Here is a 13,546-nt window from a genome sequence, read left to right as displayed (position 1 = left end):
ATAACACTAAAGTAAAATGAAGGAAAGCCTATGGGAAAAAAGTAAGTAAATATACTATAAGTAAATATAAGCTTTCCTCGGCTTCCATCCATGGTGACGTGTGGTGCAATCGTCATTTTTGCATGCAGGCACACCCGACGATTGTTTGCTTTTGCATGTACGTGCATAGGGGGTGGACAGCTCTAAATATTTTTTGTGTTTTTTATTTTTTATATGTCAATTTCATTTTTCCAACTTTTTTTTACTCTTAAAGTGACACTAAACTCAGGAGTTAGGTCTTAAAAATACATTCATGTAACTTAACTATTTACAACAGTGTATCTTATTTGTGTATCACTCGGCTGTAGATCCTCCAATCATCTCTGAATTGGTGCTGACACTGTCCTTCCTTCTGGAGGGTGGCTACTTTTGTTCCCCATGGTCCCTGTGTGTGTTGTAAAGTAGTCACCGCTCCAAGCTCGCTCCCGGGATGGACTACAATCTCAATACAAATTAGTAAACCAAATGTGAGATTGTAGTCCATCCTGGAAGCGAGCTTGGAGCGGTGACTACTTTACCACACACACAGGGACCATGGGGAACAAAAGATACATTGTTGTTCATAGTTAAAGGAGAACTATGGGGTCAGTGTTTTTCCCCATACTTCTCCTTAGGGTAACGGGAGGACACAAACTAGCGTCCTACAGCTCGCGGTATACTGAGACGCCGCAGCCGGAGCGGATCCCGACCTGGACGTCGGGATACGCCCAGCTGCGTGAGTGACAGCTGGTTCTGCCTATATAAAGGCAGAGCCAGCTGTACCCGTCCCCTCCCCCGTCCGTTCCGCCAGTCAGCGCTGGCAGATCGGAGCGGGAAGAGGGGAATCCAGCCCCTCCCCCTGTCACGGCAGAGAGCCGTGACAGGATCGAGAGGCGAGGGAACCCGGTATGTGTTCGATCACCTCCCAATCTACTGAGCCGACCTGTGACAGTCTCATTGTCACAGGTCGGCTAGAACTATGAGGTGAGTGGAAATCACTCATCTCATAGTTCTCCTTTAAGGGACTTGAATGTATTTTTAAGATTTCACTCCTGAGTTTAGCATCACTTTCAAGTGGATCTTTACCCCCTTTCATTAAGAATCACAACAGCATGCAGCTCTGTAATTTTACATTCATTAGTTTAACAAACAATTTTTGCTTTAACTTACAATTACTGTTCTTCCACTTCCTGGTCCTCTTTGGCATTAGTGGTGTAATCTGGGCCTAAGAGATGCATTCTGGGAAGGCTCCATCACAGTTCATTGCTGGGAAATCTCATCTGTAGCTGGAAAATCTTGTGAGAACTTGGGGAGGAGGGGGGAGGCATTTCTCGATGGGTGGACTCATCTGCACCTTGGCAAAAATGGCAACCATAAGAAGAATGGGGAGGAAAAGAAAAATAAGGTAGGCAAAGAATAGAAAAACAGCAATTATCCATTTGTAGATGCCGATTTCTGAACATTTCTAAGGGTGCCTTTGTTGTCATTTTAAAGATAAGCGTGAAGTTCCTCTTTAACTACTGCTATCACATAGAAAGCTAACAATCCCCCTATGTGGTAGCACAGAGGAAGTAATAGGTCCTCTATATGGAGACACCAGGGGTCTATCAGAGCCCTAATGTCACCTGTGAACTCTACAGAAGCTGATGAAGCACAGACTGTGCTTCCATAGCTTCTTCTCTCTCCACAGCAGCCTGAAACTGGAAGTGATGAACTCATTGTTGCGTCCGGGTTCAGTAATTGGAAGGACAATCAGCCACTGGACGTCAGCTGATCTCTCTCCAGTCAAGCAGCGTACACCCACTGTGCTGTTCTTGGGCCCATGAGAGGGACATCAGAGCTCTGGAGGGGGGGAGGATATCCCTTTTTAGCAACATACAAGTGATTGGCACCTCTAGAGCTGCCTGATCAATTGTATGTGAAAGCCGAGTCCCAGCTGAAAAGAACAATACCAAGATCATGGCTGATCTTGGTATAAGCACTTCAGGCCTGCAACCAGGGCCGGATTTCCTACAAGGCCAACTGATGCCTGGCCTTGGGGCAGCAGGGAGTAGAGGGGCAGCAGGACATGCATTTCCGGGCACCGGGCAGGTAGTTGTTTTCTACATTAAGCCCTGCTTTGGGCAAGCAGAGCTAAATGTACAGCAGGGAAGCCGCCACTTGTTTTGTACATGTGATCTTGGCGATGTCGCTGAGATCACTTCTATGCAGCCTGCATACAGGAACCTGGCATTGGGGCAGCAGAGTGAGTAAATCCAGCCCTGCCTGCAACATATACCTGAAGTGGTTAAATTAACTTCCTATTGATTGACTTACCACTAGTCCAAGCATCCGCTACTCTTCTGGTAAAGTAATACTTTCTATTGTTGCTTGTAAACTTTCTTTGTGCTGGTTTGTGGTGATGCCCCCACGCTCTTGATCTCACCTGAAAATACTGCCCTCTTGAGCCTTAGGCAATGAAGAGATTCCAGATTTCTGGGGAAAATAAATGAATGTGAAATATGACAAACAATCCAAAAATAGCCAATAAAAACCTAAGGCGAAATAGTTGTTGTCGGATCACAGAACAGATCGCATCGCAGATGTGACAACTGCTCCACGTGAGGGGCGGGAGCAAATCTCAGTTTAAATATTTGTCTGTCTGGTATTCCATTTTTGAAATAGATTAAAGGAGAACTATGAGATGAGTGCTTTTCACTCACCTCATAGTTCTAGCCGACCTGTGACAATGAGACTGTCACAGGTCGGCTCAGTAGATCGGTAGGTGAGGGAACACATACCGGGTTCGCTCGCCTCTCGATCCTGTCACGGCTCTCTGCAGTGACAGGGGGAGGGGCTGGATTCCCCTCTCCCCGCTCCGATCTGCCAGCGCTGACTGGCGGAACGGACGGGGTAGGGGGCGGGTACAGCTGGCTCTGCCTCTAGATAGGCAGAGCCAGCTGTCACTCACGCAGCTGGGCGGATCCCGTCATCTAAGTCGTGATCCGCTCCAGGTGCGGCGTCTCAGTATACCGCGAGCTGTAGCTTGCGGTATACTGAGCTTAGGGTAACGGGAGGACGCTAGTTTGTGTCCTCCCGTTACCCTAAGGAGAACTATGGGGAAAAACACTGACCCCATAGTTCTCCTTTAATTGTCTGCTGTGCAAAATATAAAGTGTATCATGTAACACGGGTTGTGTGTCTGCTTATTGGATCTTACTGTAGGAAGGGGGCACAGAGACACCTACCACAAGGGAGGGATACCTATGCAAAGGACTGAGCCCAGATTAAAATATACTGAATCCCAATTACTAAAATCTCATGTAATATTTTACATACTAATTAAAATATTCTCCTTGTACTGTGATCCTTGTTCAGGCACTCCCTGTTGCAAGGTGACACTATCCTGTCCCTGTCTGCCAACCATGCTCCTGCGTTGTCATCCTGTCACCAGGGCTTCCATTGGAGGCTGCAAATGACCATTTTAACACACATTACATAGGCATGGACCACTGCTGTCACCATCAAAAAAAAAATGCCACCGGACCATTGCTGTAGTCAGGAAGTTGCTCCAAAGAGACTACAGGAAAACAGAAGCACTGGGATGCAAAGGATGAAAACAAGATTAAAATGGTATTTTACCTAATAAAAAATGTCAATTGATACACAGGACATTTGCAAAGTAAATGTCATTTTAGTTACATACATAGTTACATAGTATTTGAGGTTGAATAAAGACATAAGTCCATCAAGTCCAACCTATTGCGTGTATGCATTTATGTTTGAGCCGGTGTGTGCGTGTGTTTTAGTCCGTGTGCGATTTTGCTCCTAGGCGTACCTGTACCCCTTTATGTTTTGGTCTACGAGGAACGCGTCCAAGAGTTTCTTGCATGATTCCACACTCTTAGCTGCGATCACTTCCTGTGGCAGCGAGTTCCAGACCCTAACCGCTCTAACTGTGAAGAACCCCTTGTGCCTGTGTGAAAAAAAAAAAATGTTCCACCAATTTTTGGTTGTGCCCTCTGGTCTTTGTTACGGAGCTAACCGTAAACAGTTTGTTAATAATGTTGTTGTCGCCCTTGAATAGTTTATACAGGAGAATCATGTCCCCCCTTAATCTCCTAACTTCCAAAGAGAACATATTTAAGATTACATTTTAAAAAGACTTAAATAATGAATGAATATCAAATATGTAATATCAGATATAGAATAATTCAAAGAGTTTGATGTATGGACAAACGTGGGGTCATCTGAAAAGGCATCTGAGATCTGATCTAACACCTAAGGCCTTGTTCACACCAAATGCAGAGCAGATCCGGTCAGGTTTCTGCACACGCACGCTAGTCTTTTAGATGCGTTTTTGGCTAAAAAAAACATGGGCTTTCAGTGCGTTCCAGGCATTTGCATGCGTTTTTGATGCGTTTGCAGATCCAGAGCAGGTAAAATAGGGCCTGCTGCAGTTTTTTTACCTGCTCTGGATCTGCACGCTGCGATGTGAACTGGAGCTCAAAATACCATAGGAATACATTGGACGCAGTTTTGATCCGGTCTGCACCTGCTCTGCTCTGGATCTGCTCCGCGCTTGGTGTGAACAAGCCCTTACTGCTGTGCTAATGAGTCTCTGAGCTTTTGGCTATCAGTAATCAACTATCACCTCCTAAACCATCAAAATAATTTGCCCAGCTCCAGCCGCCTTTGGGGCACCACATTGTCTGGGATTATTACCCATTTTCCAAAGATCAGAAAAAATGTTTCATTTCTCATAGGATCCAAAATATACAATAATTAGGTCTGAGGAACCCCTAACTGGGTGGGGGAAATTGAGAAATCATACTAAGCACAGTGCCACCCTGATTTTTTTAAGTCAATACTCCAAAATGTGCAGGTCGGCCACAAAGATGGTCAGATTTAAATCCTGTGCCTGTGGTGGAAAGGTGACATTCCATATAATCCCCCCACTAGAACACAGCTTAGTGCAAGACACAAAGCAATTCAATTTAGATGCAAAGCAGAGAGTCGTAAACCTCCAGGAGTATCATAAACAGGTATTTAGCAGAGTCTGTAAAGCCTTTTTAATGCAGCCCTGTCATAAATAACCTGTCATAGTTTTAACTACCAAAGCCCAACTCTGGTTTATATCATTCCATAATTCTAAGTGTAATGGAGAGACCTTCATAAAATGTGGTTACATCTATATATAAGAAAATAACAATGCTACCACTTCAAGCTCGGTCCCGGGATGGACTACAATCTCGTTTAGTTTACTCATTTGTATTGAAGTTATAGTCTATCCCGGGAGCGAGCATGGATCGGTGACTACTTCACATCACACACAGGGACCATGGGGAACACAAGTAGTCACCCTCCAGAAGGAAGGACAGTGTCAGCACCAATTCAGAGATGATTGGAGGATCTACAGCCAAGTGATACACAAATAAGATACATTTCTGTTATTAGTTTGCCCCTGACTTGAATGCATTTTTAAGATTTAACGCCTGAGTTTAGTGTCACTTTAAGGTCTATTTGATCATCTACAAGCAGTTTGATGATCCTGTGACTACAGTTGCTAATATTATTAAGAAGTTTAAGGTCCACAGGAGTGTAGCCATACTCCCTGGACATTGCCGCTAGAGGAAAAGCAACCCCAGACTGAACAGAAAGATAGTGCGAATGGCAGACAAAGAGCCAAGGAAAACTTTCAAAGAGATATAAGCTGAATTCCAAGGACAAGGTCCTTCGGTGTCTGATAGCACCATCTATTGCATTGAAATCTCAATACTGTTCCGGAATTGTGGAGCAAAACCTACTGCCCAGGGTCAGAAAGCTCTGTCTCAGTCGCAGGATCCTCCAACAGGATAATGACTCAAAACACGTGGCTTAGAGCACCAAAGGATGGCTGAGAACAAAACATTAGACTACTCTGGAATGGTCTTCTATGAGCCCTGATCTGAATGGTATTGAACATCTATGGAAAGAGCTGAACCATGCAGTCTGGAGAAGGCACTCCTCAAACCTGAAACCGCTGGAGCAATTTCCTAGAGAAGAGTTGGCCAAACTACATGTTGATAGCTGCACAAGTCTCTTTGAGAGCTACAGAAATTGCTTGTTTGCATAGATTGTCCCTAAGGTTCCATTCACACATAGCGGTTTGAAATTCAGCCCGTTCGTCCTTGAGACACGCAAATTTTAACATATGCGCAGTTTCCACACGTTTGTGGCTACTACTATAGTTAAGTTAAGCTTGATGCAAGGACCCTGCGCGGCCCCGAAAGCGCTTATTTTTCATTGGACAATAGTTCAATAAAATTAACTTTTGGTGATCCCATGAGGATATTTCGGTGTGCTGGTGACATTCTTTGAAACTGTTCATAGGTACAGCGGCGCCATCCGCAGTCATTACAAGCACCTTCCCCTGCTATTGGGATATCAGGTAAGGAGTGCAACAAGATCTTCTTCTCTTCTTCTACTACTATAGCTGGAACGTTTGGAAGTTGCCCAGAATATCGCACGTGTACTGTTTTGCGTTATGTGTGTTTTCGTGCCGCGTGGATATCATGCAGGTGTGAACAAGCTACACTGGAATGTATTAGTTTTTATGAGTTGCGCATTTTTTTACGCAACCGCTAATGTGTGAACAGAGCCTTAAGGTTGTGCAACAAAATATTCGGTTAAAGGAGAACTATGGGGTTAAGGCTTTTCCCCATAGTTCTCCTTAGGGTAACGGGAGACACAAACTAGCATCCTCCCGTCACCCTAGGCTCAGTATACCGCGAGCTGTAGCTCGCGGTATACTGAGACGCCGCAGTATACCGCAAGCTGCTGCTCGCGGTATACTGAGACGCTGAAGCGGATCCCGACAATTGTGCCGGGATCCGCCCAGCTGCGTGACTGACAGCTGGCTCTGCCTATCTAGAGGCAGAGCCAGCTGTACCCGCCCCCTCCCCCGTCCGTTCCGCCAGTTAGCGCTGTGACCCCTGTCATGGCAGAGAGCTGTGACAGGATCGAGAGGTGAGCGAACGCCGGTATGTGTTCGCTCACCTCCCGATCTACTGAGCCGACCTGTAACAGTCTCATTGTCACAGGTTGGCTAGAACTATGAGGTGAGTGAAAAGCACTCACCTCATAGTTCTCCTTTAAGGGTCACATTATTTGTGTCCATATATATTATTTAAAATATTCTGTTGACCAAAAAGCAAAGTTTGATTTTTAATACGTATGGAATAAACAACGATGCCAATTACTGTACTTTGGTCTGTTTTAAATGATTTTCAGCTAAAATAGCGCATTCTTCTTTTTTCATGGAAGGGTATCAACAAATTTGTCCACATCTGTACATCTATTGTATGGAACAGTTGAGACTGAACAAGTATCACTGCCATGGATGTACATTTGGGTAGCACTTAGAGGGGCGGCCACAGCGTCTCAGCTTGCTAAACCTGTGATGCTCTTTCCGGCCCAGCTCACTGACGTCATCGGTTGCTGAGCGGGACGCTCTGGTTGGCATACCGCCCAGCTCCCTGCAACCACCAGTGACATCAGTGAACTGGGTGGGACTAGACAGAGAGCCGCTGACAGCACACAGAGCCGCCTGGCCCACCACATCCCCCCAAAGCAATAACAACAGCGGAGTCAGGTGGTATTTAAGGTAGGGACGGCCCTGATTGTAATTTTATAGAGAGATGGGAGACTGATTCACATACCACCATGTATGTGAATCCAGCCAAGCACTACACAAGTACCAGGATTTACATGGTTGTGAGATCTTTCAGCCGACATCTCAATCCAGGCCCTGGATGATGCCTGAACAAAGATGGCTCGGTCTTTCTGGAGAGAAAATAAGATGAAATCATTGTCACGGGGAGCAATAAAAACCTCGATGAGTTACACATTTTTTTGCATGCAGGCACGTACCACTACATAATATAGCTGATGCTAGCTCCACTTTAATTTTGCTTCCTCTGTTGCAACATTAAGTAAAACCCTCTGCGCCACACTAAATACACAAATAACCCACGCTCTCTGAATTAAAAAGAAAAATAGTTATTTTTAAATTAAAGGAGAACTATGAAGGGAGTGATTTTCACTCATCCTCATAGTTGTAGCCGACCTGTGACAATGAGACTGCCACAGGTCGGCTCAGTAGATCGGGAGGTGAGCGAACACATACCGGCGCTCGCTCGCTGTAGCTCGCGGTATACTGAGCTTTGGGTAAAGGGAGGACGCTAGTTTGTGTCCTCACGTTACCCTAAGGAGAACTATGGGGAAAAGCCCTGACCCCATAGTTCTCCTTTAAGCATTTTGCCTAAGCGGCTCAGTGAGCAAAATTAAGGCTTTCTGCTTCTGGAACATTTGGCCAATGGGAAAAATGATAATTTGGCCTCAGAATCAATTTTGCTGAAATTATAACGCTGATCCCTACTTAAAACCCAATAAAAAAATCATTGTGACCTGACCTCAGCAAATTGAAATGTGGTTGGTTTCCGTTCATTAGTACACGTGCCCCCCCATCATTGCACTTTCCGCTGCTATATGTAAAGCATTGACCGTGCTTTCCATATCTTGCATGTTCCCGGTACACCTAAAGCTGCATGTGTAGAAGAGGTAGGAGGGCCGGGCGTACCCCTGAGATCTTTGGATGCTTCAGGCCAGGCAACAGACTGCTGAGGCTTCACAAGTACTTACGTCCGCATGGCTGCAAATCGGCAGAGAATTCTCCGTTTTGTGCCTGGGGCCCCCGCCTCTTCTGCCTGCCCAGGTGCAATGAGATGTGACTACAGAGCTTACGCTTTGTTAGCTGCTTGGAATGGAGAACGCGGCTCCTCCCTGATCAGCGGCTCCCCTACTAATCACCCTACACACCTTAATCCTCCCTCATTATATGCCTTCTTGCCTTTTCCCACACAACCGCCGCGCTCAAACCCAACTGCCCCAGACGTGTACAGAGAAAATGTTGCCTTCATTCAATTATATGGCCATATTGTTTTACCATTTTTATTTTTGAGCAATTAGAACGCCAACCCCTTAGAAACCAAAGGAGATTTTGTCTATCAGTGGGCTGACCTCAGTAGAACAAAATCTAAATGGCTACTATGGGATTGTAAGGAAGCCAGAACCAGAGCTCAGCAGTCTTACGCATGCGCCTGGTTTTGCTCATGGAGCTTTGGCAGGTTGTGCGTATCTCTGTGGACGTGCGTGCGTGCGTTCGTGCGTGGTCATAACCGCATTCGCACGAACGTGCTCTGATGTGTAATTCGAATTCTGGCCCAAAGGCTGTATAGGCTGTGACGTCCAGTTCTCTAGTGCTGTGTGATCGTCAGCTATACCCATGTTCCGGAGTTCTTGTGTTTTGATCTGGCTACCCATTAGACATGTAAGCTGCGGAAAAATTCTGTTTGGTTCGCATATTTCATTATTCCGGGATTCGGATCAGAATTTCGGTTTCGGATGAGTTTACGAATATTTGTTGCAAATACCATAGAAAACCATATTCCAATATTAATACTGAAGCTGAAGCTCCTAGACCCGAATGGCGTTCAGGATCCAAATTTCCAAACTGCATTTAGGAGCTCCCATATGCCATTCGGGTCTGGGAGCCATATACATATATCACTAAAGCTCCCAGACCCAAATGGCATACAGGAGTCCAAATTTTCAAATACCATGCGGGAGCTCCAGAAAGCAATACAGGTCTGGAAGCCCTACTCAAGCTGAGGCTCCCAGACCCAAATGGCATTCGGGAGCTCCCGCATGCAATTCAAATATTCAGATCCCAAATGCCATTCGGGTCTGGGAGCCTCAGCTTTAGTATTATATGTAACTATATACTGTATATGGCTCTTTTGTTGCCGTAACGAAAATTCGTCTTCAGACCCATTGGGATGCATTGAACTGAAAAACACATCTGATTGGCCAGAAAAGTCACATGCCCGATTCCGTTTATTGTTTGAATGAAATTCTGATGGGATCCAAAATTCGGAAACGGAAATTTGGATGTGGACACATTCGGATGCATTGGGATTCGGAGATTCGGATATGTCCAAATGTCCGAATTTTGGAAAGTGTGTCCGAATTTTGGTTCGGAACAAAACGAGTCCCACATGTCTACTACCCATTACTGACCCGGCTTGTCTTGACCTCTCACTACTCTTCTGTGTTCCAGGGCCCCCGACTTGCTTCTGACCATTGTTTCTGCCTGACGCCTTGTACTACTCTGACCGCTCGTTGCTGACCTCGGCCTGTTCCTCACTACATCCCTTCCTTCCTCCTGGTACCTTCGCTGACCCCCTCTTAACGACTCGGCCTGCCACGACTATGGATTTCCTGAAGACCCGCTCATCCAATTGCTTCTCTTCTATGCCTGCACCTCGCCCAGGGTCTAGCAGCATCGCAGAGGCTGTTACCTGACAGAGTCAACTTCTTCTGGCACCCGTGCTCCTCTGCGCCCCTGTGCTCCTGTACCCTATTGAGGCGCACTGGGACCAGAGTTTCAAGGAGGCCGTCCTCATCAAATCAGACCCCACAAAGGTACATGACGGGGATGAAGTTCGGGTTTGATGTTACCATGGGTTGGAGGAGAATACCACAGGATCAAGTTTCCTATCCCAGGCAAACTTTTGTGCAGATTTTCCAATAAGGGGGCTTTTGGATAACCCAGTCCCATCATTATAAAAGGGGGTCAGCTATAGGGTCAGTGAATTGGGAGCTCATGTAGGGAAAGCTGATACCCTGGTTAAAGCCCATCTGGGGGCAAACAAAAAAGTACCTCTGAAGTGAGGCTATGCCACTGCTAAGGTTACATGCTTGTTTTTGTCTAGCAGATTGTCTTACCTGATCCCCTCTCCCTCTGTCTCTTTTCAGGCTGCTAGACAGGTCCCCACAGTCTCTTCTCCCCTTCACTCCAGTGGTCTAAGGGCCAGTGATGTAATCATGTCTAATGCAGGTTACATTGACGTGCGTTAGACGTGGGGATGCAAAGGGGACAGTCCCCCAGTCGGAGCAAAAGGGCAGAATAGGAGAGTGCTGATCGCCAGGGATCAGGTAAATAAATCTGCTTTACTCCGCTCCCTAGACAAATACAGTAACTTAACCACTTCAAGACCAGGTGTTTAGACCCCCTTCCTGGCCAGGCCATTTTTCAGTGTTCAGCGCTGCGATATAGCGCGGGAGCGAGCAGTGATAACACGGTAAGTTTAAACCGCTATTAAAGCGTGTTTAAAAAAAACAAAAACTTTTTGCCTGTATCTACTACTTGCTAGCAGTAGATATAGGCAAAAAAAACGGAGGCTTTAGAACCAATTTAACCCCTCCAGTGCGGGGGTAACCCCACTGCAAGGGTACTTTTTTTTGTTTGCCTGAAGAGGTTAGGGTCACTTAGGAAACTGTACTTAAATTCTGATTGTTAGCTCTTTAGACAATCAACCTCATTGCTGCCTTTTTTGTTCTTATTATTGGGGCATTTTTGTCTACAGGCTTTCATTAAAGGAGAACTATGAGGTGAGTGCTTTTCACTCACCTCATAGTTCTAGCCGACCTGTGACAGTCTCATTGTCACAGGTCGGCTAGAACTATGAGGTGAGGGAAAAGCACTCACCTCATAGTTCTCCTTTAATTATGGGGTTGTATGGTTTTCTACTCTAAATTAATAGGGCCTTTATTTAGGGTCATACTGTTTTTTTCCGCTGAAAGTCTTCCTTGTAAAACTAAAGTGGGCTTTTGTTTCAGGGTTGGTATTTTATCATTATATCCACCCTGGCAAAGCACCCTCCCCATGTTGAGGTCATGTGCTAGTTTGTGTCCTCCCATTACCCTAAGAAGAACTATGGGGAAAAGCCTTAACCCCATAGTTCTCCTTTAATTATGGGGTTGTATGGTTTTCTACTCTAAATTAATAGGGCCTTTATTTAGGGTCATACTGTTTTTTTCCGCTGAAAGTCTTCCTTGTAAAACTAAAGTGGGCTTTTGTTTCAGGGTTGGTATTTTATCATTATATCCACCCTGGCAAAGCACCCTCCCCATGTTGAGGTCATGTGGCCTGGTATGGTGCAGGGGGCAGCGCACGCTCCTCCTCCCCCCTCTTTCCTGCTCTGCCAGGCTGCTGCTCGGATCAAGGGTCTGCTAGGGGATTTTGGGGGGACCCAATGCTTTTTTGGGGGGCTTTGGGGTCCCCCCTTGAATTCCTACCTAACCTAAAGGGTGTGATAAGAAGTGGAGGGGGAAACCCCACGTTGTTTTTTTTTTATTGTTCCTGTGGACTGTTAGCAGTTAAAAAGAAAAAAAAGTAAACATGCAATGTCACTTTTCTGCAACAAACGTTTGTTATCGATTATTATCGTTTAACTCATCCGAAATTAAAATTCGTCCAAATCCAAATAATGAAACAAATTGACGTTCAGACCCACATCCTTGAAAAATGAAATAACGAAAAATCCGAAACAAAATGATTTTTTTACCAGCTAACATGTCTAGTAACTAAAAGTAGCATTTTATGGAATTTCTTATTTCCTACAATTTGTACATAGATGGTGCAATATACCGCCGAGATTTTGTGGGGTTTTGGTTCAATCAACAATCTTTTAACCATTAAAAATTATATTTATAATACCTGCTCATAATTGTGGATTGACAAGTAGAAATTGTACATACAAAGAATATCTTCACCCTAACACAGTATGATATACATCCTATGATTGAAAAGTCTCACATCTTCTCTCCTTGTACTTTTCAACTGGGTTGCATTCAATATCCCTCTATAAGGGTATTGTGTTATATCTTTCCGGTAAATAATATACATATACATGTTTAAAAAATATTAGTATGCAGTAATATGTATTTTAAGACTGTAACAGGTGGGCGTTTCCAAGTACACATGACTCGCTTTATCCAAAGTGATGTAGTAATGATCACTGAACACTAGATGGCGATGTGATAAATGGTTATATCATGGCAGATGTAGTATAGTTATACATTAATCATATTCTCTGGCGAGAGAGAGAGAGAGAGAGAGAGAGAGAGAGAGAGAGAGAGAGAGAGAGACTAAAAATATAAATAATTAAGAACAAAGAAATTATCATCTGTTGCTCTTCTTACCTTGGTGATGAAAAGTCTTCAGGGATTTATAAATAAAAGATGATTTAATACAGCAGATTCTTTTCACATTGTCAGAAAGCATGCCAGTCACGGAGGCACAGCATTGAATGTACCTAAGGTGGTCTTCATGCAAATACAGTCTGCCTAGGAACCTGGGGCGTAACTGTAGATCACAGGGCCCCATACCAAGATTTTGATGGGGCCCCTTGGCGACCTCCCTACTGTCAATGACAATAAAGTCGGGTAGCAGGAGAGCTGTATGCATTGCCTCCTCTTAAGTCAGATCTTCTTGACTGGAAATGTCACAGGGGGTACAGGGTCAGTGTCAACAGCAACTTCTGCAATCCTTAATGGGGCCCCCTTCCAACCCCAGGCCCCATAGCATGGGCTGCTATGGCTACTGTTAAGCACTGCTGGGATTGGGAACGCCCACTCCTCCAGACTGACACCCGCCCACAAAAGC

The sequence above is a fragment of the Nanorana parkeri genome, unplaced genomic scaffold (genome assembly GCF_000935625.1).
Source record: "Nanorana parkeri isolate BGI_ZX_2015 unplaced genomic scaffold, ASM93562v1 scaffold178, whole genome shotgun sequence".
Taxonomy (NCBI): Eukaryota; Metazoa; Chordata; class Amphibia; order Anura; family Dicroglossidae; genus Nanorana; species Nanorana parkeri.
The sequence above is the reverse complement of the archived record's forward strand: the minus strand, read 5'-3'. Positions refer to the sequence as shown.